The sequence below is a fragment of the Dunckerocampus dactyliophorus genome, chromosome 5 (assembly GCF_027744805.1).
Source record: "Dunckerocampus dactyliophorus isolate RoL2022-P2 chromosome 5, RoL_Ddac_1.1, whole genome shotgun sequence".
NCBI classification, from domain to species: domain Eukaryota; kingdom Metazoa; phylum Chordata; class Actinopteri; order Syngnathiformes; family Syngnathidae; genus Dunckerocampus; species Dunckerocampus dactyliophorus.
Genome location: NC_072823.1, coordinates 30,156,204 through 30,183,272, shown reverse-complemented (window position 1 = coordinate 30,183,272; position 27,069 = coordinate 30,156,204). Strand labels below are relative to the sequence as shown.

Sequence of the window (27,069 nt, the reverse complement as noted above, 5' to 3'; positions counted from 1 at the left end):
TTGATGCGGTCGTCCAGCTTAATGGCGAGGGAAATGAGCTGCTCCAGTGACTCAGTCTCATCTTTCGTTGAGAGTTCATCCTTTATATTAGAGTTTAAGCTGGCTAGAAAAATATCACAGAGGGCTGTAGTGTTCCAGCCACTCTCCGCTGCAAGAATGCGAAAGTTTATAGAGTGGTCTGCTACGGAGGCCTTGTGCTGGCGTAGAGCCATCAGACCGACTGGCTGCCTGGCGCCTTCTTTAGGGGTGGTCAAACATCTTGTGGAACTCCACAATGAAGCCAGATAAAGTGTCCCGTAGCTCCGGACGCTCCATTCAGCAGCTCTCTCCGACAGGAGACTAACCATAAAGGCTACTCTTGCTCGGCAAGTGGGGTAGGTGAGGGGTTGCTGGTCATATATCAGTTGGCATTGGTGGATGAATTGTTTGCATTTTCCACGGTCACCAGCATACCTTGAAGGGTGAGGAATTACTGGTTCCTTTATTCCACTGACAGAGGAATGAGGAACAGATGGCAGCAGCTGGGGAGGAGTGATGATGCCATCAGCTGGAGCCGACAAGGTGGAGCTTGTTCTCTCGCTGAAGATGGACTGGAGAAGCGTGGACATATCCCTGATACCCAAATGATGTTCGCTAATCATACTCCCATGTGCCTTGAGTGCAACATGCACCGGGTCAGACTCTGCGGGATCTGTTTGCATGGTGGGATTGTTCTGTTACGAGCAGTCAGGTGGAGATCCCAATATGCAGAGCCAGACACAATTCAGTTAAAAAAAATACTGTCTTTAATTTAGTGGAGCAGGAACCAAGTAACAAAAGAATTACAAAAAGTCTAGAATCCAAACTGAGGTAGAACGGTGCAACTAAGGTGGTAAAACAAAAGGCACTGTTCAGTCTCCTGAGCAGAGCCTATGTTTCCTCAGCACCCAGAGCTGCTCCTGGGTCTTCAATACTCCCCATGCGTCTCACATGGGTGGCGCATGAGAACGCATGATTGGCATCGCCCGCCGCATTCTAGACTTCACGCTGCTTGAACAGAAGAAATCCCAGCTTACCCATGAAGTCCTCACCACCCTCATGGCGGAGGTCATGGCAGTCATGAATGCAAGACCTCTCATCCCAGTGTCATCAGATCCCGAATATCCCCTCATCCTCACACCAACAATGCTTTTGACCCAAAAAACAGGCTCCTCTCCTCCTCCCCCTTGCAATCTTGAGATAGCAGATCTTTTGAAAGAAGAGTGGAAGCAAGTGCAGAGCCTGGTCCACACCTTTTGGAACAGGTGGAAGTGCGAATACCTCAAAACGTTGCAGTTTCGCAACAAATGGCAAGACAAAAGGCCTAACATTCATGAAGGTGAGGTGATGTCATCCTCCTGAAGTACAATCAGGCAAAGAGGAACAAATGGCCTGTGGGCATCGTCACTAAGACTTTTCCAGGAGAAGATGGATTGGTCCGGAAAGTCGAGGTAGTGGTCGTCAAAGATTGAATCAGAAAGACTTTCTTTCGACCTGTCATCGACCTGGTGCTGCTTCTTTCCACAAAGACTGTTTAATGTGGGATCTCTAAAGATCCCATGCAGGGAGTGTTCAGTCTCCTGAGCAGAGCCTATGTTTTCTTGTGTAATGGCACCCTCTTGTGGACGTATTAAGCAATGGTCACTATTGTACATACGGGTCATTTTCTCTTTTTTTCTCAACATTACGTTAACATGACTCATGAGTTGTTTATTCCTATAGCTGCTCTCATTGACTTTTTCTCAGTGAATACTTCCACTCCTGCTCTTCATGTTCGGTTTCCAGTTACACTACTCTGTCTTTCCTTGTTCCTACAGCTAAAGCAACGTCTGTAAGTGCAGTTTGTGTTTTTTAATATTAAGTAGTCTTGTGCAATGGTAGCTGGTGTACCCCTAGTAGGCTAAGCTAGCTTTCCCTTTGGTATTTTTGCCTATGTAGCTTTAACTTTATTCTTGTTGTTAATTCTACATGTGGCCAACCTTTGTGCTGTTCTTATTTAAGTTCTGTATTGTATTACAGTTTCACAAAATCCTATAAAGGCTTAAGAAGATAGACCTGCTTCTGTCATCTCCTTTCGGGAACTGTTTAACTGGTTGGCTAACTGTTTAACTGGTGTAAAAAGGCAAAAGTCACTGTTGAGCAGATGGTGTCACAGGAGGCAAGGAGTACGTGGAACAGACTTTAAAACAAACACAGCAGTCTTGAAGTCAAGAGCGAGTAGCTAACAAACTGATCTGCAAGCAGCATGCAAACCAGTAGTACAATCCCACGTCCTCCTCCTGCAGCCATGTGGCTTAAGAGCCCTTGAAGACAAAGTGGCTACAGGTGTGCATCGTGGCGCCGCCCACTCAGGGAGTGAAGGGATCTACAAGGAAGCACAGAGGTCAAAAGGTGACAACACCTAAATGAAACAGAACCCTAACACTTCTGCTGGCTTGCAGTGACTAAATCTAACAGTTTTTTCTTTTTTCTTTTTCCACCTTTTTTTCAGTTTGCCTGTAACTGTCCAAAAATATATCCTAGCAGCACCACATTCACCATGCAGGGGGTAAGAAGCTACACAACATACTGTACATGAGATTTGAGCCTATAGCACCTTCTGCTGGCTTGCAGTGACTAAATCTAACAGTTATTCCTTAAAAATGCTTTTTAAACCGAATAGACTGCATTTATGAACATTGGCCAAAACTGCTCAACAATGAACCACATATGCACCAAACCACCTAAAAAGTGCTTTAAACACCTGCTCAGCCTTTAAGGCAGATAGAATTGTAGATCTAAATGCCCTCAAGTGCTCAACAAATTTACTCTGCCAGGGAGACGTGTGATATACACTTCCCGTGTTATACAGAATTTATTTGACGTAGATGCTTATTATTAAGCAAATTTGGAGCGACCGGACCTGAGCAGGAGGGGACAGAGCAAGCATGACCAAGCCCCAATCCACCAGTCGGCCTGGCGCCCCAGCAGCCACCGCAGCGCAGTGACAACATGCCCCCACGGCTGCACGCGGGCCACCCGCAGCACCGGCACCGCCCCGCGGAGACTGCCGAACCCGCCCCTAGAGCGCAGAGGCGCCCGCGGCACGTGTCAGTCCAGGGGAAGCACCGCAAGCCGCCCCCCCCGGCGCAAGCCGCCCCCCCGGCGCAAGCCGCGGCATCAACAGGCCCCAACAGGCCCTGGGGTGGCCCTGTTGGGGCCACCCCAGGGAAAGGCAGGCGAACCAGACAAAGGCATCCCACAAGCCAGGCCACCCCGGGCGAGCCACCGCGACGGATGGATGATAGCTAATGATGCAATTAAAATCGGGGGACAGCTGCCGCTCGGTGGGCCCCTTACCTGACCAGCCCCCCCAAACCCTAAGTGTCTACTGTGCGATTAAAATTGGGGGGCAACAGGTCAGTGGCACGGCAGGGGCAAAGGAGCCCCGCAAGGCAACTCCCCTCCCCAACCACGCCCGACCGTATGCCAACCCCCAAAGTCCTATACAGTATGTATGTGAGGTGGTGCAGTGGAACAGGAAGGACGGGTGCCCCACATGCCCACACCCTAACGCCGCCCAAACCGAGCAGGGGGGGGATCAAGGGCACATGACCAACCGGCCACCAACCACAGCCCACGCTCCGGCAAGCCACAGGCCGCAGGACACAGGCACACAGACACAGGCCCTACCCGGCTCGCCAGGATGCCCAGTCCGGATCACCCAACCCCCCAAAGGCAATACCCCCAATGCACCCCAACCCCGGAGCCCCACCGGAGGAAGTGTCCACAGCGCCACCCCCAAACCGCCAAACACCACGAACCAGCAACACGCCCCAAGGTAGATCCAACCGCCACCAGAACCAGCGGGAATCGCGCCCACGTTCCCCCCCCCTCCGCCACGCCACAGACCGGCCACAACCCCACCCCTCATCCATCCACCAACACACCAAGGGAGACACCCCGGAGGGAGGGAGACAACCGCCAGCCAGGAAGCAGAGACCAGCCAGACACCAGCAAGTAGCAGGGACCGCCCGCCAGCCCCCCGCCAGCCCCACCCCCAAGCTCCCGACCAAAGCCACCCCCGACCGCCCCACCCCGGAGCAAGCATTCCCCCGCCGATCCCGGCCAGCGCCACGCAGAAGAACACCACGCCGCCCACCCACACGTCCACCCGCCCGCGGCCCCCACACCCCCCGCCCACCAAACCACAGAGGCCCCGAGAGAAAGCAAGGGATCCCTCCACCCCAGCACCACGCACCCCCCACCCCAAGCCCAAACCGCACATCCACGACCCCCACCTCCCAGTCACCCGGGGGACAGCCACAGGCGCCAGAGGACAACAAGCAGCTCCCACCTGTCACACATACAACACACACATAAATCAGGAAAATAAAATAAAATAAGTAATAAATAAATAAATAAATAAATAAATTAATTAATTAAAGAAAAGGGCACCCCAACCCACCCTCCCACCCAGGGGAGATAGATCCGCAGGGGAAGCTGGGCTCAAGCACCCGCGCCCCCAACAGGGGGAGAGGCCTGCCCCCACACCCCACACCGAACGACCCCACGCGGCAGCCGAGCAGGAGGGCCCAGGGCAGACCATGCCCCACGCCCAGAGGCAAAGGAGGCGAGGGAGAGCCAGTGCCACCAGCTGCACATGGGCCCCCCCAGCAGCAGTAGGCGCCTGGCACCCGCAGGATGCAGCACCCCGCCCACCCGCCACCCCGGAGGTCAACCAACGCCGCCCCCTGGACGGCCACCCCGACCCCGCCCCATCACCCGACCCGGACCCCTCCCCACCCCCACCCACCAGCCCCCCCAGGCAGGCAGCCCAGCAAAGAAGGGACACCAAGCCGCCCCCGCCCGCCCCCGAGGTACCAGGGCCACCCAGCGACCAGGACCACACCCCAAGCCAGATGAGCGAGACCCCCAGGAGCAGAACCAGATACCCTCAGACCCCGAGAGTCAGGTCAGGGAATTAATTATTGGTGCCCATGTAGACTGAAATTCTGACATTTGTTCTTTAGATTCAGCAGACATTCTCTCAATAGCTATTTGATCTAACAAGAGATTTTTGTAAAGAGCTATGTTCAGTTTCTTCCTTCATTTCCAATTGATGACAATGGTTTTCTTGGCAATGCTTAATGTGGTGATGAGAAGTTGTGTTTGGTTTGTTTCTACATCAATTGTGGAGAGATCGCCCAGCAGGCATAGTAAAGGGGAGGTAAGAAGGGAGAACCTAAGTGCCAAAGATAGGTACTCACACACTCCGTGCCAAAAATTGTTAATGGGAGCACAGGTCCACATGAAGTGTACGTAGACATCTATTCTATGGTCTGAGCAGCGTGTACAGATGTTAGAGTCAGTTAAGCCCATTCTAAACATTCTATGTCCTGTGTAATGTACTCTATGAAGGATTTTAAACTGAATCAGATTTGGGATTATTGATTAACCGGGAAGCATTGAGACATATTTGCTTCCAGATCTCAGGGTCACAGCTTGTAGATAAATCTGAGTTCCATTTGGAGATTGGTACTCCGATTGTGTTGTCATTTTTTGAAAGTAGAACATATAATTTAGATAAAGTTTTAGGGGCAGATATTTTTAAAAATTGGTCAATAGTGGTATTGCTTTCCCATGATATAGTCCTGAAACTTGCCTTAATTATAGATTTAATTTGCATGTATTCAAGAAATTTGTTATGATTTATTCCATACTGTGAAACAAGGTCGTTAAATGAGATAAAGTTGTTTCCTTTAATTATATTTTTCATACAACTTATTACTTTTTCGTGCCATGTTGGGAAATTTAATGGTTTCTTTTTCAGCAAGATGTCAGGATTATTCCAGACGGGAGTGTATTGGCAAGGAGTGAGCGAGAATTTAGTTATTTTTAGAAATTCCCAACAAGCTGTCAGAGTGGTGCTTATACACTAAGTCCCCTACTAATGAACATCCGGAGATACAAACACAAGCCGACTGGTCTATTTTTTCATGTGTTTTGCCTTATAAGTCCATATTTATACTGCTACATGCTTGACCGGCAAACCCATATTTATACTGGTACATGCTTGACCAGCAGAGGGCACTGTGACACTGCTAATGGGACCAACAGATACAGGAAGATGAGGAAGAGGAGAGAGGAAGGCTAAGAGTTTTATGATACAACCCGGACAGAGCGTGTGATTAAAGTTTATGAAGCGTTAATAGGCCTGCTTAATTCTACACCACCCACAGAACACTACCTCTTTTAGAAGAGTCTAACGATGACGATTTGTCTTTTTCAATATCTCCTCCTCCAACTCCTCCACAACGACGTATGGTCGACCACTCCTCTTCAAAGGTAAATAACATTTATCATTACGTATTATTATATCATTTTTATTTTTTTTTTTTTTATTAATTATCCTCGTTTAATATTACTACTGCATCCAAACTCATATTTACATACATACACATATACTGTATATGTATACACGTACATGTAGTACCTATATCATTGGTAATATTATCTTTTCCCCGACTTGAGAACAATTCGACTTAAGAACGGTCATCTGGAACCAGTTGTGTTCGTTAGAGAAATTTAGAGAAACAAAATGTAAAAATGTGATGACGTCATATAAATTTAATCATTAAAAATAATCGTCAGAAACTAACTGTCAAAATATGATTGATGACTTGACACATCAGATGACATCATTTTTTTTTTTTACTGTGAGCAGAGAGGTCTTAGAGGGCTGCGGAAGGGGAGGGGGTGTGGGGAAGATTCTTGGGGGCTGATGTGTGTGTGTGTGTGTGTGTGTGACTCTTGAGTGTGTGGGTGTGTGAAATATATAATATCAATAGGGTGTCTCGTTTTCCCACGGGAGAAGACAATGTGCTTGTGGTTTTAAAAAACATATCTGATGGGGGTGTTTTTTAGCTAACTATAATCAATAGCGGAGGCCTCTTGGCTCCCGTGTCAATAGCGGGGGCCCATGGTTCACATGAGATCATTTTAATAGTCGCGCCATTTTTGTGGGAGACACCTCTCACTGGCTGTGGAGGGAAGGGGAGGGGGTATGTGGGGGCATTCTGGGTTTAGTGTATGGAGTCTCTCAAGCAGAAAGAATGGTGGGGGTCTCATGTTTCCTGGGGAACAGGATCTGCTTGGGGCGATGAAGAAACATATCTGATGGGGGGTGTTTTTTAGGTAACTATGATCATTAGGTTGGGCCCCGTGGTTCACATGAGATCATTTTAATACTCGCGCCATTTTTGTAGTAGATGGGGATTTCCTGGGTGTGATCTGTGGGGGTCTCTGAAGCAAAAAGAAAGAATGGTGGGGTGCTGTCTCAGGTGTGAGAAATATATAATATCAATAGGGTGTCTCGTTTTCCCACGGGAGAAGACAATGTGCTTGTGGTTTTAAAAAACATATCTGATGGGGGTGTTTTTTAGGTAACTATAATCAATAGCGGGGGCCTCATGGCTCCCGTGTCAATAGCGGGGGCCCATGGTTCACATGAGATCATTTTAATACCATTTTTATAGTAGATGGGGGTTTCTTTGGACTGATCTGTGGGGGGTCTTTTTTAGCTAGCTCTAATCAATACTAGGGGCCTTTTGGTTTGTATAAAAAAAGACAATGTGATTGAGGGTTTAAAAAACACATCTGGCACTTAAACATTCCTCCCCTATTGTATAAAATGGAATAAAAGGCAAGTGTCGACGGTAGGTTTCCAGATCACTCGCAAAAATCAGCGAACAACATCAAGACAGAGAGTTTGAACACAGAGCCTGGAGACGACTACAAGACATCGGACATTGACATGGGCTGTTGCATGTACGTAAGTTTCATATTGTATATAATTTATCTAGGGTGTTTAGCCTGAAAGCCAATTTTTTTTTTCTACTTACAGGAGAGCTGCATCTTCACCAATTGAAGGTATGTTTTCAAATCATGTAGCTGAAAGAAATTTCTTTTAGAAGTTTATGTTTCTCAGGGTGCGTGTGTGTGCGTGCGTGCCTGTGTGCGTGTGCGTGTGCGTGTGTGTGTGTGTGTGTGTGAGTGTGAGTGTGTGCGCATGTCTCTCTACCTCTGAGAGAGAGAGAGAGAGAGAGAGAGCGAGCAAGGATGTTGATTATATAATATATATTGGGGAAAATAAAATAAATTGAGTATGTTTGATTTCCAGTGATCGATCTGACTTCACCGCCACCAGTGGCCCTAGTGTCACCGGTCCAAAACCCAATGCAGGGGTTTAATGTGGACTTTATAACGCCTCAAAACCAGGCACAAGGTAAACAATCGTGTGTAGGTTTAGTTTAATACAGATTGATGTCGGGAATTAGCTCTTTATGTTTTGTGTAAATGCTGATGACTAACAAGATCCTCTCTGACACTGGATTTGCAGAGGGCGATCGCTCTACGATAGACGGGGCAGTTTGGGGACAGACTTCGGGATTCGTGGAAAACATTTTAACACCGCCGGTCCAAAACCCACTGCATTTTATTGTGGGGTTTACAAGTCCAAACTCAAGTCACGGTAAGTTAAACAAATGTGTCGGTTTTGATGAATTCATATTTATGTCAACAATTATCTCTGTATGTACTGTGTAAATGTTGATGAATAACAGAGTCTGCTCTGTTATAGGGATTGCGCCACTGACGCCCTCAACGCTGGATGTGACAGGTTCCAAGCAACACAAGATGAGATGTAGATTTCCTGTGCGAGCACACACAAATAACTGTTAGTGGACAGTAGACTTGATGGAGGTTGTGGGAAGAATTTAAATTTACGGGACGCATCCTCAGTAGTGTTACTCTGGGTCGTAGGGTGTTTCGGCCTTTAACACTATACACACTCGCCAGAGGCGGCCAGCTGTAGGGTGATCAGTCCTCAGCTTGCGTCCCAAGTCCAATTAGCCAGGAGAATCACCTTGGACATCTCATGGGACTATGCATGGCAGGGGCGTCCTGTTCCCTGAGTCAAGCCTAAGCCGACCGCATACCTCCTGTCAACCTACTTGGCCCAACTGGGGTCGTTCCTCTTCAGCCAGAGCCACTGGCTGCTTCTTTCTGCGGCCTCCGATGCAGCTTTGATGGCTGCGCGCTGGATCTTGCCCTTAACTCCCAAGTCCCTAAGCAGTTTTGTGGTGGATGTTCCCACAAACCCTCTACACCCAACCTCCACTGGGCGGACTTCCGTGTTCCAGCCACGATGCCTTGCGTCGGAGGCTAAGTCGGCATACCGCAGATGTTTCCGCTCAAAAGCCTCCTCCATAGAATCCTCCCAGGGTACGGTAAGTTCGATTATGTACACTTTCTTTATGGAGGGGGACCAGAGCACCAGGTCAGGCCTCAAGGTGGTGGTGGCAATCTCTGAGGGGAACACCAGCTGTTTGCCAATGTCTGCTAGCATCTTCCAGTCACGTGCAAGGGACAGCTGGCTTCTCTCTGATGGAGTTGAGTTACTTTTGGTAGCTGTAGCCCCTTCACGGACAAAGGCCGTTGCCCATGGGGTTGTTGGAGTGTTAGACATTGGCAGTGCTAGGGCGTTGGTGCTGGCTCGTTTTTCCTCCAGTGTAGCAGCAAGGCTCTTTAGGACTTGGTTATGGCGCCAAGTGTATCGTCCTTGAGCAAGGCTGGTTTTACACCCCGTGAGTATATGCCGGAGGGAGGCTGGCGTGGAGCACAAGACACACCCGGGATCTTCCCCAAACCACTGGTGGCGATTAGTTGGTGTTGGGAGGACGTCATATGTGGCCCTGATGGCAAAGCTCAGGCCCCTTGCTTCCATGGCCCACACATCCTTCCAGCTCAACCTCCTCCTTTCAACACTCTCCCACCGTGTCCACAGTCCCTGTTTGCCAAGGGCGACTGCCTTGGCCCATCTTGCCATCTCCTCTTGACGTCGCACTTCCTTCACCACCATCTTCCTCCGCACTGGAGCAGTGGCATTCCTCCAAGCTGGGCAGCTAGTTGTTAGGCCAAGACCTCCCCTTCCTTGCTGAATGTTCCCTACGATATCAGCATGTCTAAGAGCTGCTGTTGCCTCCTCTACTGCTCTTGCGGGTCTCCACTTGCGCCCAGTAGCCAAAGTCGGTGCGTTTTCTCTGATCACTAGGTCTTTGGATTCGTTCAAGGTCATCTGCAGGCGTGTTTTGGCACACTTGAACTCCTCTGTAAGGCTCGTGAGGGGTAGTTTGAGCACACTGTCTCCGTAGAGGCCTATGGTGGTGAGGCAACGCGGGACACCAAGCCACTTCTTGATGTGGACAGTGACTTGCCTCTCTAGCTTCTCTACCGTTGAGATGGGCACCTCATAGACTGCCAGGGGCCACAACACCCGGGGTAGCAGACCAAACTGGAAACACCAGGCCTTTAGCTTCCCAGGTAGTTGGGTTTTGTCAATTGCCTGTAGGCTTGCTTTGATGTCATTACGCAGTTGCTTCACCTGGTCTTTGTCTTTCAGGCTAGCATCATAGAGCCTTCCAAGGCTTTTAACTGGCTGCTCAGAAATGGTGGGGATTGGCTCATCACCGATGAAGAACTGCAAGTCAGTAAGCACACCCTTCACCACTGAGATGCTGCGTGACTTAGATGGTTTGATCTTCATGCGGGCCCAGCTGATGTTCTCTTCAAGTTTTCTGAGTAACCTTCTGGTGCATGGGACGGTGGTAGTCAGGGTGGTGATGTCATCCATGTAGGCTCTGAGGGGAGGGAGGCGCCGGCCAGAGTCGAGTCTTTGTCCTCCGACAACCCACTTTGAGGCTTGGATGATGACCTCCATCGCCAAGGTGAAAGCCAAGGGAGAGACTGTGCATCCGGCCATGATGCCTACTTCAAGGCACTGCCAAGAGGTGGTAAATTCAGGCGTAGTGAAGCAAAATTGCAAGTCCTGAAAGTAGGCTTTGATTAGGGTTGTGATGGTGTCCGGGATGTTAAAGAACTCGAAGGAAGTCCAGAGGAGTTCATGGGGCACAGAGCCAAAGGCATTTGCAAGATCCAGGAAAATCGCGTGGAGATCCCTTTTCTCCAACTTTGCCATTTGGATCTGGTGCCAGATCATGCTGGCATGTTCTAGGCACCCAGAGAAGCCCGATATTCCTGCCTTTTGCACAGATGTGTCCACGTACCCATTTCTGTGCAGGTACTGCGCCATCCGTTGTGCAATGACTCCGAAGAATATCTTGCCCTCCACATTAAGCAAGGGAATGGGGCGGAACTGGTTGATGTTTGATGCGTTCTTCTCCTTTGGGATAAGGATCCCGCCTGCCCTACGCCACGCTTTGGGTATGGTCCTCTTCTTCCATATCGTCCTCATGAGGCTCCAGAGAAACCTGCAGACATCTGGTGCGTTCTTGTATACTTTGTATGGGACACCGTTTGGCCCAGGAGCTGATGCTGTTCGCGCACGGTGGACGATCTTCTCCACTTCTTTCCACGTTGGAGGACCGATATCAAATTGATGCTCTGGGGGGTCGATTGGTGGCATGTCTGGAGGGATGGTCATGCATACGAAGCGCTTTGGATCAGAGTGCGTTGATCTCAGGTGCTCCTCCAGGTCATTCTTTGTTGTTTTTAAAACTCCACTTTTCTCCTTGGTGAAAAGAGTCTTCAGGAACTTGAAGGGATCTTTATAGAACCGAGTTCTTGTTTGTTCTTTATTCCTCCTTCGTTTCCGGGAATTCTCTGCTCTACGGAGGGATGCCAGACGTGTTTTAATGTCAGCTTGGAGGGTGCTTATGCCCTCCTTTTCCACTTCTGAGGCCTTCTTCCAAAGCCTTCTGAGCTGTCTCCTTTCTTGAACAAGGCATTTGATTTTCTGTTGTCTTCTGGAGACTGGTGGAGTGGGAGTCTTTTTAGCACCTTTCGACTGTAGGACCCCAAAGCGTTCTGCTCCATATTGATAGATAACAGAGGGACAGAGGGAGAAAACGACACAGAATTCGAGGAAAACACAGCAGAGTCCGATGTGGGACAAGAAACGGGACAGGAGGAGACATCTGACGCTGGAGTCTACAACCAGGAAAGATTTCATTATTTTCCAGATAGTGAAAGTGAATATGTTGACATGCAAGCTCTAAATCAGAGGGATATAGCCTCAGACAGTGATGGAATTGAAACAGTGGATTTCAACACCTCTGTGCTAATTGTCGAACAAGTGTTCAGAAGATACATGTATGATATAGCATGTTTAAATCGCCGCATGATTGAGAATATATATAATCAACTTAGACAGAACGTTAGACGCAGGCATTCCGTCATTTCATATTCAGCTAACGCTAGACGTGCCAGTCGTGAACAAAGAACACTGCCACAAAGAGTCCATCGCAGGTTGCAATTTGAAGACTAATTTTTGATTGGGTGATAAAGACAAATGGCTGAACCAGATCACAACAATTCCCCTGAAATTAGAGACCATCTCCTCCACTTGATCTCTGAGATAAACCGAGAAAGATCCGAAGGCGGGGGTAATCAGGGTTCTCCTCAGCATGATTCACCTGAAAGAGGGGGAGAAGTTTTTCTTCCATCCCCTGATGAGCTAATTTCCTTACTCCAAATGTACAGATACCCCTCCCCCGTTCCGCATAGCAGTGTGGAATCAGATCACAACAATTCCCCTGAAATTAGAGAGCATCTTCTCCAGTTGATCTCAGAGATCAACTGTCAAAGATCCGAAGGCGGGGCTAATCAGCCTTCTCCCCAAAATAGCCCAATTCAGGCTCGGCATGATTCTCGTGAAAGAGGGGGAGAAGTTTTTCTTCCATCCCCTGATGAGCTAATTTCCTTACTACAAATGTACAGATACCCCTCCCCCGTTCCTTCGCCCGTATCGCAAAGCAATGTTGACTCAGGACCTTGGTCTCCATCAGACAGTCAGTGTTGTGATGCACTCAACAGTCAAATAGATGACCCGTGGTCTCCATCAGACAGTCAGTGTTGTGATGCACTCAACAGTCAAATAGAAGACACTTGGTCTCCATCAGACAGTCAGTGTTGTGATGCACTCAACATTCTGGAAAGAGGTCATCAGGTGGGGGGTGGGGGCGAGGGTGAACAGACAGAGAGCGTCATTAATCAGAGTAATGAGGGTCAATCCACATCTATGGGGATAAACAACACAAATAGTGCGGCTGTTAATGTTCCAGCACCTAGCACTAGTGATGACATGCATGTCACAAACCGTGAAAGATTTAATAATGTTGAGATTCGCTCTTTCCTTCGCTTTCCACCACCATCTGCAATTTCCAATTTTCGTGAATTTTATTTGAATGTCACAAATGGTTTTCGCGATAGGATTTCAAGCATGATTCACAGAGCTGATGTCCAACCAAATGACGTTATCCAAGTTAATCTGCGTGCTGATCGTTTGCAAGACGATGTCTCAATGAGCGTGTGTTATGGAGAGGGGACAGTGTCACAATTACAGGAACTTTTAGACAGATTAGTCCAGAGTAATATGTCTGTTTTCACCGATGGATCGCTTGAGCTAATTGTCAATTTTGTGAAGGCTCCGCGGGGAGGGGGTAAGAGACGAATTGAATCATGTCTTGCGAGCGAAATTGTGAAGAAAAAAGCACGACATTTATTTGTACTCCCCAATCCTGATCAAACATGTTTTGCTGTAAATCTGGCATTACTGACAAATCCCAAGTTGACGATTATGGAGGCCATAAATGCAGGCTGTGACATCCATACCAGAGCAGGTCTGACTGCTGATACAGTGGTCACATTCGATGATGTTGTCAGATTTGAGGAGCTGTTAGCGTGTAAAATTGTTATCTTTTACCAATCGTCTGACAGAGAAAAAAACAACAACCTGGTTACATTTCAAACAGGAACACCCGAACGAGACACAATACGGTATCTGCTTTTACACAATAATCATTTTTATGGGATAAATAATATTAAGGGATTTCTAGGTGTGAAGTTTTTCTGTAAACATTGTCACACAGGATATCAGTGTCAATATAAGCATTTCTGTGAAAAAAGCTGCAACATCTGTTGCACAGATTGTAAACAGGGTCCAATTCAAAAAATCTACTGTGCTGATTGCAATCGATTCTGTACAAATAGACAATGCTACGAACGACATCGCGAGAAAAAATGGCATCCGAAAATCAAAAAGATGGCCAGCAAGTGTCAGACCAATAAAACATGTCCTAGATGTAAATCATTGTACTACACATCTATCAGAGATCCTAAAGAGCATACTTGTGCTATCAAGATGTGCACAATTTGTAAACAACCTAAAACAACATTGTCGTCTCGTAACAATGAGTTAGAGCAGACATCAGCTAATAACTCTATGATTGAAAGCGGCGAAGATAAACATGTCAGTTACATGCATACAAAACCAATCAAATCTAAAAAAGAAATACATTAAAAAAAGATTGTATTTTTTGATTTTGAGACTTCTCAAGCCACTGGAACCCACCCTCCGGTGCTTGTAGTGGCTCAGTCACTTAATGGTGAGCGCCGTGTCTGGAAGGGGCATTCATGCGCTTTAAAATTTCTTCTCCATTTCCGACAGAAAAAACATAAACAGACAACTTTCATTTCCCATTTTGGCAAAGGTTTTGATCATCATATCATCTTGAATGCTTATGTAACTCAAGGTTTGTCACCGTCTGTGATAGCACAAGGGAGTAAAATAATCCTGATCCATGATAATGACTTTTAACTTAAATTTATTGACTCGTTCTCATTTATTCCTATCCCACTCAGAGACTTTTCCAAGGCGTTGGGATGTAAGACACAGCTTAAAAAAGGCTACTTCCCACACAGATTTACCGATCTTTCAAAAAATGGCTATAGAGGAAGCTATCCACCGGCCGAGATGTACTCACCTGACGAAATGAGTCCAAAACAAAGAGAGGATTTCCTTAACTGGTATCAGACTGTCAAAGATCAAGAGTTTGACTATGATGCAGAGTTAGTATCTTACTGTGAAAACGATGTTGAAATCTTAGCCGAGGGTGCAGGCAATTTCCGTAATGAATTCATAAAAACAACCGACTGTGATCCTTTTGACAGCGTGACCATTGCTTCAGCAGCTTTGAATGTCTTTCAAACAAAATTTTTAAAACCCAATACAATCGCGATTCCCTGTCCTAACAATTACAAAACAAACAGCAAGGCTTTCTCACATGCGTCTATACAGTGGCTTGAGTATGAGGCCTTCTCACGGGGGATTTCAATAAGACATGCTTTGAACGGAGGTGAAGTTAAATTTGGGCGTTATTCAGTTGATGGATATGGAGAGTTAAATGGAGGGAAAGTTGTCTTTGAATTTCTAGGCTGTTATTTTCATGGCTGTCCAAAGCGTTATATGGGAAGTGATGTTTCTCCATTGTCAAAGACTTGTTTTAGTGAGGTGTACACTGACACTTTGAAAAGGCTAGATCGATTACAAAACGATTACAAGGTGCAAACTGTGGTGATCAAGTGGGAACACGAATGGAGTGTACAGAAAAAAACAGACCCGAATGTTAAATCTTTCTTAGAGAGGTTTCAAGAACCAATTCCATTAGATCCCAGAGCAGCCTTATATGGAGGCCGTACGGCTGCTATCCGTCTCCGCCATGTTGTCAGCCCAGGTGAGCGTGTAAATTACGTTGATTTCACATCGTTGTATCCGTTTGTAAATGCACATTTTCACTACCCATTAGGGCATCCGAAAATAATTCGAAAGGATTTTGACAGCATTGAAAATTACTTTGGATTAATACATGCTAAAGTTTACCCCCCACGTCAACTGTTTTTCCCTGTACTGCCTATAAGAAACGACAAAGGGAAATTAATTTTCACACTGTGTCGATTATGTGCACTCGTGAACAATCAAACGATTAACATCATTTGGTTGGACATCAGCTCTGTGAATCATGCTTGAAATCCTATCGCGAAAACCATTTGTGACATTCAAATAAAATTCACGAAAATTGGGAATTGCAGATGGTGGTGGAAAGCGAAGGAAAGAGCGAATCTCAACATTATTAAATCTTTCACGGTTTGTGACATGCATGTCATCACTAGTGCTAGGTGCTGGAACATTAACAGCCGCACTATTTGTGTTGTTTATCCCCATAGATGTGGATTGACCCTCATTACTCTGATTAATGACGCTCTCTGTCTGTTCACCCTCGCCCCCACCCCCCACCTGATGACCTCTTTCCAGAATGTTGATTGCATCACAACACTGACTGTCTGATGGAGACCAAGTGTCTTCTATTTGACTGTTGAGTGCATCATAACACTGACTGTCTAATGGAGACCACGGGTCATCTATTTGACTGTTGAGTGCATCACAACACTGACTGTCTGATGGAGACCAAGGTCCTGAGTCAACACTGCTTTGCGATACGGGCGAAGGAACGGGGGAGGGGTATCTGTACATTTGTAGTAAGGAAATTAGCTCATCAGGGGATGGAAGAAAAACTTCTCCCCCTCTTTCACGAGAATCATGCCGAGCCTGAATTGGGCTATTTTGGGGAGAAGGCTGATTAGCCCCGCCTTCGGATCTTTGACAGTTGATCTCTGAGATCAACTGGAGAAGATGCTCTCTAATTTCAGGGGAATTGTTGTGATCTGATTCCACACTGCTATGCGGAACGGGGGAGGGGTATCTGTACATTTGGAGTAAGGAAATTAGCTCATCAGGGGATGGAAGAAAAACTTCTCCCCCTCTTTCAGGTGAATCATGCTGAGGAGAACCCTGATTACCCCCGCCTTCGGATCTTTCTCGGTTTATCTCAGAGATCAAGTGGAGGAGATGGTCTCTAATTTCAGGGGAATTGTTGTGATCTGGTTCAGCCATTTGTCTTTATCACCCAATCAAAAATTAGTCTTCAAATTGCAACCTGCGATGGACTCTTTGTGGCAGTGTTCTTTGTTCACGACTGGCATGTCTAGCGTTAGCTGAATATGAAATGACGGAATGCCTGCGTCTAACGTTCTGTCTAAGTTGATTATATATATTCTCAATCATGCGGCGATTTAAACATGCTATATCATACATGTATCTTCTGAACACTTGTTCGACAATTAGCACAGAGGTGTTGAAATCCACTGTTTCAATTCCATCACTGTCTGAGGCTATATCCCTCTGATTTAGAGCTTGCATGTCAACATATTCACTTTCACTATCTGGAAAATAATGAAATCTTTCCTGGTTGTAGACTCCAGCGTCAGATGTCTCCTCCTGTCCCGTTTCTTGTCCCACATCGGACTCTGCTGTGTTTTCCTCGAATTCTGTGTCGTTTTCTCCCTCTGTCACATCCAGCGTTGAGGGCGTCAGTGGCGCAATCCCTATAACAGAGCAGACTCTGTTATTCATCAACATTTACACAGTACATACAGAGATAATTGTTGACATAAATATGAATTCATCAAAACCGACACACATTTGTTTAACTTACTGTGACTTGAGTTTGGACTTGTAAACCCCACAATAAAATGCAGTGGGTTTTGGACCGGCGATGTTAAAGTGTTTTCCACGAATCCCGAAGTCTGTCCCCAAACTGCCCCGTCTATCGTAGAGCGATCGCCCTCTGCAAATCCAGTGTCAGAGAGGATCTTGTTAGTCATCAGCATTTACACAAAACATAAAGAGCTAATTCCCGACATCAATCTGTATTAAACTAAACCTACACACGATTGTTTACCTTGTGCCTGGTTTTGAGGCGTTATAAAGTCCACATTAAACTCCTGCATTGGGTTTTGGACCGGTGACACTAGGGCCACTGGTGGCGGTGAAGTCAGATCGATCACTGGAAATCAAACATACTCAATTTATTTTATTTTCCCCAATATATATTATATAATCAACATCCTTGCTCGGTCTCTCTCTCTCTCTCTCTCTCTCAGAGGTAGAGAGACATGCGCACACACTCACACACACACACACGCACACAGGCACGCACGCACACACACGCACCCTGAGAAACAAACTTCTAAAAGAAATTTCTTTCAGCTACATGATTTGAAAACATACCTTCAATTGGTGAAGATGCAGCTCTCCTGTAAGTAGAAAAAAAAATTTGGCTTTCAGGCTAAACACCCTAGATAAATTATATACAATATGAAACTTACGTACATGCAACAGCCCATGTCAATGTCCGATGTCTTGTAGTCGTCTCCAGGCTCTGTGTTCAAACTCTCTGTCTTGATGTTGTTCGCTGATTTTTGCGAGTGATCTGGAAACCTACCGTCGACACTTGCCTTTTATTCCATTTTATACAATAGGGGAGGAATGTTTAAGTGCCAGATATGTTTTTTAAACCCTCAATCACATTGTCTTTTTTTATACAAACCATAAGGCCCCTAGTATTGATTAGAGCTAGCTAAAAAAGACCCCCCACAGATCAGTCCAAAGAAACCCCCATCTACTATAAAAATGGTATTAAAATGATCTCATGTGAACCATGGGCCCCCGCTATTGACACGGGAGCCATGAGGCCCCCGCTATTGATTATCGTTACCTAAAAAACACCCCCATCAGATATGTTTTTTAAAACCACAAGCACATTGTCTTCTCCCGTGGGAAAACGAGACACCCTATTGATATTATATATTTCTCACACCTGAGACAGCACCCCACCATTCTTTCTTTTTGCTTCAGAGACCCCCACAGATCACGCCCAGGAAATCCCCATCTACTACAAAAATGGCGCGAGTATTAAAATGATCTCATGTGAACCACGGGGCCCAACCTAATGATCATAGTTACCTAAAAAACACCCCCCATCAGATATGTTTCTTCATCGCCCCAAGCAGATCCTGTTCCCCAGGAAACATGAGACCCCCACCATTCTTTCTGCTTGAGAGACTCCATACACTAAACCCAGAATGCCCCCACATACCCCCTCCCCTTCCCTCCACAGCCAGTGAGAGGTGTCTCCCACAAAAATGGCACGACTATTAAAATGATCTCATGTGAACCATGGGCCCCCGCTATTGACACGGGAGCCAAGAGGCCCCCGCTATTGATTATAGTTAGCTAAAAAACACCCCCATCAGATATGTTTTTTAAAACCACAAGCACATTGTCTTCTCCCGTGGGAAAACGAGACACCCTATTGATATTATATATTTCACACACCCGAGACAGCACCCCACCATTCTTTCTTTTTGCTTCAGAGACCCCCACAGATCACGCCCAGGAAATCCCCATCTACTATAAAAATGGTATTAAAATGATCTCATGTGAACCACGGGCCCCAACCTAATGATCATCGTTACCTAAAAAACACCCCCATCAGATATGTTTTTTAAAACCACAAGCACATTGTCTTCTCCCGTGGGAAGTCGAGGCCCACCTTATTAATAATATATACAGCACACACCCACACACTCAAGAGTCACACACACACACACACACACATCAGCCCCCAAGAATCTTGCCCACACCCCCTCCCCTTCTGCAGCCCTCTAAGACCTCTCTGCTCACAGTAAAAAAAAAAAAATGATGTCATCTGATGTGTCAAGTCATCAATCATATTTTGACAGTTAGTTTCTGACTATTATTTTTAATGATTAAATTTATATGACGTCATCACATTTTGACATTTTGTTTCTCTAAATTTCTCTTTCGTTTGTTGGGGACTTAGTGTATTTATACTTTTAAAAGGATTTGGCAGGTTACAAATTGGGATTTCATGATTGTGATTGTTCGTGATTGTTCGATGTCTAGCTATAAATAATCCAATGGGTTAGGTTTGATCCATTTTAAGATATACGTAACCTGTTTGCAAGGAAGTAGTTGGAGAAGTTTGGGAGTTCTAAGCCCCCATATTCTTTAGATTTTTGTAACGTTTTGAGACTTATTCGTGCTGGCTTATTTTTCCAAAGAAATGTATTTATATATGAATCAAATGACTTGAACCAAATTATAGATGGTTTGGTGGGGATCATGGAAAACAGATAATTAACCTTTGGTAAAATCATCATTTTCACGGTGGATACTCTGCCTGTAAGTGAGATGGGCAAGGTTCTCCAACGTGCAAGATCATCCTCTATTGACTTCAATAGTGGAGTATAATTCAAGCGGATCAGGTCTGACAGGTTGGAGGAAATGTTAATACCCAAATACTTAATGTTCCCTGAACACAGTGGTATAGAGGGGGTGCTCTGGAAACCAAAGTTAATGGGCAGTACTGTGGATTTAGAGCATTTAATGGAGTAATCTGAGAAGGTGCTATAATTGTTAATGAGTGAGATAGATTTGTGAAGTGAAGAATGTGAATTATCTAGGAAGAGTAATCCATCATCAGCATAAAGGCTTATCTTATGATGAACGTTTGTGGTGTGGATCCCTTTAATATTTATGTGTTGTCAAATTGCAGCTGCAAGAGGTTTGATAAAGATAGCAAATAGTGAGGGAGAGAGTGGACACCCTTGCCTAGTACCTCTTTGTAAAGTAAATTCTAGAGAGATGTGATTGTTGGTCCGAACAGAGACCTTCGGGGTGTTGTATAGTATTTTAATCCATGTTCTAAATTAATCTCCAAAGCCAAATTTTTGTAGTGTTGCAAAGAGAACCTTCCAGTTTACTCTGTCAAATGCTTTTTCAACATCTAATGAGACAGTTGTGGTTTCTAAGTTATGGATGATAGAGTAATCAATCAGATTGATTAGACGGCATACGTTGCTAGTTGAGTTTCTCCCCTTGATAAATCCTGATTGATCAGGGTGTATTATATGAGGGGTAACTTTTTCCAGCCTTATAGCTAACGCTTTGCATATTATTTTAAGATCTGCATTAATCAGTGGAATTGGACGATAACTGGAAGGTAGTGTTGGGTCCTTATCCTTATCCTTATCCGACTGATTGTAGCTGAGTTCATGTTTGGAGGCAAGCATGAACTGTCTTTAATTTCCAAAACCATTCTAAGAAATATTGGGGCTAGTAATGACCAGAATGTTTTATGAAACTCGGCAGGGAAACTGTCTGGTGCTGGTGCTTTGTTATTCGGCAACCGGTGTAGAGCGTTATGGAGTTCTATTCATGAAATGGGTACATCTAAGTTTGTCACCTGTTTGTCATTTAATTTTGGTAATTCTATGGTGTTGAGAAATGTTTCGATATCTGGGAGAGTTGGTTTAATCTGAAGTGTATATAGATTTTTATAAAAGCTCCTAAAGACGGAATTAATTTCCTCCCGGAGGTGAGTGATGTGACCTCCTGAGTTTCTAATGGAGGAGATAGATCTTTTTTCTTTATTGACTAATTGACTTTCTTTATTGACTTTAGGTTGGTTAGCTAAGTATTTTCCGTGTTTATTGCCACAAGTCTAAATACATTGTCCACTCTCTTTCAAAGTATTTTAGGAGGTCTGAGTCTTTTAGTAATGATGTATTTAATCTCCAGCATTTAGTAGGAGCGCTCATAGTTTGGTTAGTGAGAAAAAGAGAGACTGGGGCGTGATCACTAATGGTGATAGGGTGTATGTGAATGTTTGAAATATCTGATATGATTGAGTTGCTTGTCAAAAAGTAGTCAATACGAGAGTAGGTCTGGTGCACTGGTGAGAAATAAGTGTATTCCCTGTGAGTAGGGTGATAAGAGCGCCAAGCATCACAAAGACCAAAATCATTCATGTATTTCTTCAGTATCGATGTTGATTGAGACTCACGATGTCTCCCAGCTGGGCTAGACCTGTCCACTTCTGGATTAAATACTAAGTTGAGTTCCCCTCCCAAGATCATACTTGAATCCAAATGTGCAGAGAGAGAACAAAAGAAGGTATGAAAGAAGGAGGGGTCGTCAACATTAGGACCATATATGTTGGCAATACAGAAATGTACATTCAGCACCAAACCACATTCACCATGCAGGGGGTAAGAAGCTACACCACATACATGAGATTTGAGCCAATAGCACCTTCTGCTGGCTTGCAGTGACTAAATCTAACAGTTATTGCTTAAAAACGCATTTTAGACTGAATAGAGTGCATTTATGAACATTGGCCAAAACTGCCCAACAATGAATCACATATGCACCAAACCACCTAAAAAGTGCTTTAAACACCTGCTCGGGCCGAATGAGTTATTTTTTCTCATTTTGCCTGTAACTGTCCAACAATACATCCTAGCAACACCAAACCACATTCAGCATGCAGGGGGTAAGAAGCTACACCACATAAATAAGATTTGAGCCTCTAGTACCTTCTGCTGGCTTGCAGTGACTAAATCTAACAGTTATTGCTTAAAAACGTGTTTCAGACTGAATGGAGTCCATTTATGAACAAAGGCCAAAACTGCCCAACAATGAACCACATATGCACCAAACCACCTAAAAAGTGCTTTAATCACCTCCTCAGGCCGAATAAGTTACCTTTTCTCATTTTGCCTGTAACTGTCAAACAATACATCCTAGCAGCACCAAACCACATTCAGCATGCAGGGGGTAAGAAGCTACACCACATACATGAGATTTCAGCCTCTAGCACCTTCTGCTGGCTTCCAGTGAGAGAAGGGAGTACCCACCTTTAGTCAAAATATGATGACGTCATATAAATTTAATCGATAAAAATATTAGCTGGAAACTAACTGTCGAAATGTGATAGATGACGTGTATATATCCGGTGATGTCATTTTGGGGGGCGTGGTGAGGAGGTGCGGGGGAAAGAAAGGGGCGTGACTTTGTTCTTTACTTTAGAATGTGTGGGCGTGGTGAGGGGTGTGGAAATGTGTGAGATGTCTTTTATAACGAGGAGTGTTTGAGTTAGTCTATGAGTGACTGCTGGAAAATAAAAAATGGCGGTGTTCAGGAAAAAGAGTCTGCATCTTCACGTGGGACGTCTGGTGGTTAGAGGCATGGGAGTAGTTCCCTTTGTGGATCTATACAGTTATGAATATATGTAACCAGAGGTTACGCAGCTGAGAATCTATTCGACTGAATTTGAAAAACTGTCCATTTCAAGATTTCATCGATTACATGCAACATGTGCCTACCAGATCCCGCCTACCAGCCCCGCCTCTCAGACCTCTCCTACCAGATCTCTCCTACCAGACCCCGCCTACCAGACCCGCCTCCCACTCCTTTTAAAATATAAATACAGAAGAAGTGGGAACAGAGAAAGTACTTTACTTCATCAAGGCTGATTTTTCCTCAGACAATGCTGCGACCTCTCTTGCTGGAAACAACGTCAGCACCAGCAGCAGTTATGAAAAAGATTGACTGGCTGTCAAACATTTCTCAGACATCTTCAGGACACGCTGAGATGTATAAGCCACTTTTCCACGGCTATCAGGAGGATGATTAGACCCTTCTCGGGGGCTGTGAAGCGCAAGACTACCAGACCGGTCCCTACGCCTGCACAGTGAAGGCGGACATGGCTCTCACCCCCGGTCGGATCAGTGGAGGATCCATTGCCACCCCCGGCTCTCCACACATGCTGACTGAACGAGAGGTGGAAGAAGGCTCATCGATGCTTACAGTCGGTTGTTTTTCCCAATCTCTCGACAATGGACAGAGCCATGGCGAGCTACCATGTGGACCTCCATCCCCCAGTACGGGCTAATTATGACAGCCGCGGAGAGCCAACGCCTGCCCCAGTCTTCCCCATAGGAACACACAACGCGCTCCTGACGCCTCCAGACTCACCCGTGCCTCAGTCTCCGATAGTGGTGAGTGGGGGATTTCTAGACACTGTAAAGGCCTGTGTGACTAGCACCGTACAAGTGGTGGTGCAGAAGCAGAAAAAAAAGGCTGTTATGGCTATGATCACCCTTCTCAACGTCAGCATCTCTGTCTCTATCCTCCAGAACCTGGTAATTTCAACAGTAACTTTAAACAGTTAACAATCTGTTGACATGGAAATTTCTTCCAGCTCTCAAGTATACACTGGAATTACTTGGGTTAGACGTACTGGATGCTAGAGTGGAAGGAGCAGCGGAGGCTTTTCTTTACAATCTCAAGCCTGAAGAAAACATTTTGGAGAAAGTTGGAGAGAGCAGGCACGCCTACATAGAAGGCGACAGCGATAGGGAAGATCTGCTGGAGTGTTTCCTCGGTTTTTGGAATCCTTAATTCATCAAAATGGGGAATTATTATTTTAAACCATCTCCTAAACCAGTTGACAGTTTTCTTTTAAAACATGCAATTGCTAATCGGATCAATGATGTATCGATATATCTGCCAGGCGGGGATGTCGATACAGAAGACTTGCAGCGTTTTGAAAGAGTGATGGCCATTGTAAGGGATAAAGGTCCTTTAGACCACTGGCAGAATCTGGTGTATCTTGGGTCAAACAGCGGTGGTTTTGAAGAAACATTACGGGGCATTATCGGGAATACTTCTATGTATACTCTCAACTCTAGTCTTATGCATGCCTTGTATACCTATGTAGTCGATATAGCGGTGTGTAAGCTGAAGAATGGAGATAAAGTTGATGTTGATCACTTACTTACAGTACATGCTTCAATTTTTGAAAAAAAATGTTTTTTTGTTTTTTGTTGTTTTAATATAAAACATGTACTGTAATCACTAAACATGTATTGTAATCACTAACCGTGTAATCACTAATCATGTGTGGTAATCAATAAAGTCGAAGTCAAAACATTGTCGTATGATCTTTTCTGTTCACTAGTAGACATGGCTTCAAAGAGGACAGAACGCGTGCTGAAGAGTATATATTATGACCCGGCAAGAGCTGGATCTTATGGTGGAGTTGAAAGACTCCAAATGGCTGTAGAAGAGCAGACGGGAAAAAAAATTTGTGGGGATGAAGTGCAAGACTGGTTGTCAGCTCAGGATGCATATACCTTACACAAAATGGCACGAAAAACTTTTGCTAGAAATCGTGTTTTTGTTCCACGCCCTTTGTATCAATTTCAAGCCGATCTTTACGATATGAGTGCTGTGCGGTTTAAATTCCTGCTTACAGTAATAGACGTATTTTCCAAGAAAGCTTATGCACGACCATTGAAAAAAAAGACAGCCTTTGAAGTTGCAAAGGCTTTTGCTTCAATTTTAGACAAGAGTGGTATTCTGGTTAAAATTCGGATTCAGGGAAAGAATTTTTTAATCGAGTCTTTGAAAAACTAATGAAGAAGTACAACATTCAACACTTTGCAACAGGAAGTGAACTGAAAGCATCAGTGGTGGAAAGATTTCATCGTACGTTGAAGGGAAAAATGTGGCGCTACTTCACCGCAAAAAACACTCGTAGGTATATAGACGTAATTCAGGATTTACTCGATAGCTATAACAACAGTTATCATAGCACTATAAAAATGAAACCTGCTGAGGTAACCCTTAGCAAGACCTCGCAAGTGTTTGAAAATTTATATGGGATACTATCCCTGATCGCTAACCGTCCGGTATTTAAATTCAAAGAAGGAGACATTGTACGCATTTCAAAATACCGTGGGGTATTTGATAAAATGTATGAACAGTTATTCACCGATGAATATTTTATAGTGAACGAACATATCCCCAGAGTCCCTCCTCTTTATAAATTAAGGGATATTCTGAATGGAACATTCTATGAACCCGAACTGCAGAAAGTGATAATTGGCTCTGACACTCTTTTCCGCGTAGAAGGAATTTTAGACCGGAAAATTAAAAATGGTCAGAAGATGGTTTTAGTCCGCTGGCAGGGATGGCCTTGTCAGTTTGACTCTTGGCTGCGTGCTACAGAGGTTGTTGAGCTCAGGAAGAAGAAAAACAAGAAAGTCCAGGAAACAGCAGAGCGAGACTCTTTCTACGTGGCACTACCGTCGAATGCCAGTTATGACATTTTCCCGGAAAATACCAGTTCAAATTATACGATAACATTGTCACAACCTATATAGAACTAGAAGGTGCGTATCAGGTAGCTTTAGCTGAGATTATGTATTGTCATACATGGAATAATATACGTGGGGGAGATAATGGTTTTGGAATATTAGGTCATTCGAACCCGGTGAACCCTCCAGTCTATCTGAAAATTCCTAGGGGACATTATGAGAGTGTTTATCTAATGCTGGGGGAGATGAATGATTTATTTGAGTCAGTAGACATTGATTTAATTTTATGTTACGATTCTATAAACAAAAGAATTTCTAAATCAGGGAGTGCTAAATATTATATCATGTTTGAAGAGGCGCTGGCCTACATACTGGGTTTTGATCCCAATGAATGGATTAAAACAGAAGGAAAACCCGGGAGTAAATATCCTTGTGATATTAACGGCAGTCAATACCATTTCGTCTATACCAATATTGTGGAAGGACAACATGTCAGAGACTATGTTGTTCCCCTTGTAAGAATTGTTAAAAAAGAAGGATCTTACGGTGATCTGGTCACTTTCTCCTACAACCGCTTACACCACGTTCCTGTCAATAAACAGCGCATACAGGATATCCAGATTGAATTAATTGATTCGGTTCACATACGGGAAGACGATCTGCAAGCTGCACTTTAGACTCAAAGATCTTGATCTGAATTCAATAGAATAACGCAGAATGAATTCGTAAAGATTTGTGGATTATTATGTGAATCAGGCTGGAGGCGGATCACTCAACGGATTCGTTGGTGCGCCGGTTCTTTACGGCAGGGGATTTGGTTCCATGCTGAGTAGGGCGTTCAGATTCGTTTTGACCCTTCTTAAACGTGGAGCTAATATTGCCAAGCCGCATTTGAAATCTGCTGTGAGAGGAATAGCATCTGATGTTGTTGGCGCTGTAACCAGTCATATCGCCAATCGTGCACGTCAACGTGACGAAACTCAAGAAGGATCGGGACTACTACGGATAGTACGTGGAAGAGGAAAAAGAGCTCTAGCAGCATGATCACGTGGTATACCTAAAAAGAAACGTAGAACCTCATCGAAAAGACACCGGAAAGTTAAAAGTCAGCAGGGTAGAGGGGATATATTTTAACCATGTCTCTCACACATCACCTCTTGTCTGAGTGCACAAAATCAGAGCTCGACCTCTTTGCCTCTCCGATGACACAGCTGTCTATAGATCAGACCAATTATGTAGAGATCCATCCTTTGAACTCTATTGCTGATCAAGAAGTGTTGGATTTCCTGATACCTGGAAGCGGGAGTTTCTATCTAGATCTAAAGTCAACACTACTCTATTTACACC

The 27,069-nt window shown here is 45.0% G+C and overlaps 2 long non-coding RNA genes across 3 annotated transcripts; both read left to right on the top strand.

Annotated features, from left to right (window-relative positions):
* Window positions 1–1,711: 1,711 nt before the first annotated feature.
* Window positions 1,712–6,730, top strand: LOC129181987 (uncharacterized). 2 transcript variants are annotated; one of them, XR_008570536.1, is made up of 4 exons: window positions 1,712–1,849; window positions 2,038–2,409; window positions 2,510–2,566; window positions 6,346–6,730. It is a non-coding gene; the product is annotated as an uncharacterized LOC129181987 (long non-coding RNA). The 2 variants fall into 2 exon arrangements; XR_008570535.1 differs by lacking the exon at window positions 6,346–6,730 and having other exon boundaries at window positions 2,510–4,711.
* Window positions 6,731–7,909: 1,179 nt separating this feature from the next.
* LOC129181988 (uncharacterized) lies at window positions 7,910–12,455 on the top strand. The gene is made up of 4 exons (XR_008570537.1): window positions 7,910–7,929; window positions 8,180–8,284; window positions 8,399–8,530; window positions 8,639–12,455. It is a non-coding gene; the product is annotated as an uncharacterized LOC129181988 (long non-coding RNA).
* The last annotated feature ends 14,614 nt before the right edge of the window (window positions 12,456–27,069 follow it).